Here is a 1,688-nt window from a genome sequence, read left to right as displayed (position 1 = left end):
CCATCGGCGTTCTTCTGCACGCGGTCGGGCCGACCAGGCCCCGACGGGGGATCGAAAAAATTACCCCGAAGGGCACCGGAGCTCTTCGATCTTAGACGCGGTGTTGAATCTAACTACGCCGATCCCGAACGCAACAATACCGACGAAAATCTTCCGAAATTAGCTATCTTTCCGTTCCGAAACTCGGAGCGACAGGAACACGTCCGAACCCGATGGCGGAAAAAAAACAATCGAAGATGGAGTCGACGCCCATGCGCAATGGAGACAAAAGGAGGAGTCACTCGGTCCCGTGACTCGAAAGACTTCTTCGAAGAAAAACAACTTGTAACACTCCGGCCCAACACCAGATGGCGAGCTATGCAAAACATGCGTATCTACAGCGACAGATGCCATCGAACATGTTGTTACACAATTTATAGAGCGCATGGCTACCCTTGGGTTTCCCAGCGCTACTAAACCCTAACCACAGAGGGGAAGAGAGTGATATGCAACAAGAAAGGAATAAAAACAACTGGACCTAGAATAACCAAGTTTTCAAGGCCTTTCAAAATTCCAGTTCTTGCTCCATCAGCCGAAGATTAAGAGGCAGCGAGTTCCACAATTTGGCTCCTAAAAACATCAGAGAGGACCCACCCCATCTTGCTTTCTTTATTTTTGGTACAGTTACTAAAGCAAGAGTAGTGGATCTCAAATCTCTATTCGGCCTATAAAAAGTGGCCAAGTTCCTAAGGAGCATAGGTCCTCTATCATGCAAAGACCTGTGGATATGACAGAGCCTTAAATTTGATCCGCTGTACAACAGGCAACCAGTGCAAGGAGGCCAATCCAGCTTTCACAGAAGAACTTCTTGGGATGTTCAGTAGTAAACGAGCTGCAGCATTTTGAACTCTTTGTAATTTCTTTTAACATATACTGGGGAACCTAGAAAAAGGCCATTCCCGTAGTCTGGCCTTGAAAGAATAACAGCTTGCACAATGAGTCTTCTAGCCAGTGCTGGAAGAATAACAAAAATCTTCCTAAGTAGTCTCAGTAAGGCAAAGCAAGTAGTAGATATATGCGTAGCCTGCAGGTCTAGCGTCAGAAGGGGATCCAGACTGATCCCCAGGCTCTTCACATGCTTTTTGGCAGGAGGGAACTCACTAAGTGCCAAAGGACAGGTGTGAGAAATGCCAGGCTTTGGTTCAGGGCCCAGTATCATGACTTCCGTCTTCTCCTCATTTAGTTGCAATTTACTCTGAATCATCCAGTTTGAGACCGCTTGCATACAAGTAAGGAAAGCGGCTCCTTCTGAGGTCTCATTAGCAGAAAAGGAAACCACCACTTGGGTGTCATCAGCATAGGACACTAATGCTAGCCCAAATGATTCCACCAAAGAGGCCAAGGGAGCCATATAAATGTTAAACAGTGTCGGACTAAGGGCAGAGCCCTGAGGTACACCACACCTGCACTGTAGTTTGTTTGATAGGAACGATCGATCTAGGACCTGAAAGGACCTGTCCTGTAGGAAGGAAGTAAACCAGGCAAGTGCCTGATCCTTAATTCCGAGCTCCCTCATTCTCTGGATCAATACCTGGTGGTCTACTGTGTCAAAAGCTGCGCTCAAGTCCAGCATAATAATCACTGTGGTGAGACCCTGGTCAACCCGCTTTCTAGCCTCTTCCGTAACTGCAATTAATGCAGTTTCCGTG

Source organism: Pleurodeles waltl, chromosome 8 (assembly GCF_031143425.1).
Source record: "Pleurodeles waltl isolate 20211129_DDA chromosome 8, aPleWal1.hap1.20221129, whole genome shotgun sequence".
NCBI classification, from domain to species: Eukaryota; Metazoa; Chordata; class Amphibia; order Caudata; family Salamandridae; genus Pleurodeles; species Pleurodeles waltl.
This window is presented reverse-complemented; position numbering follows the sequence as displayed.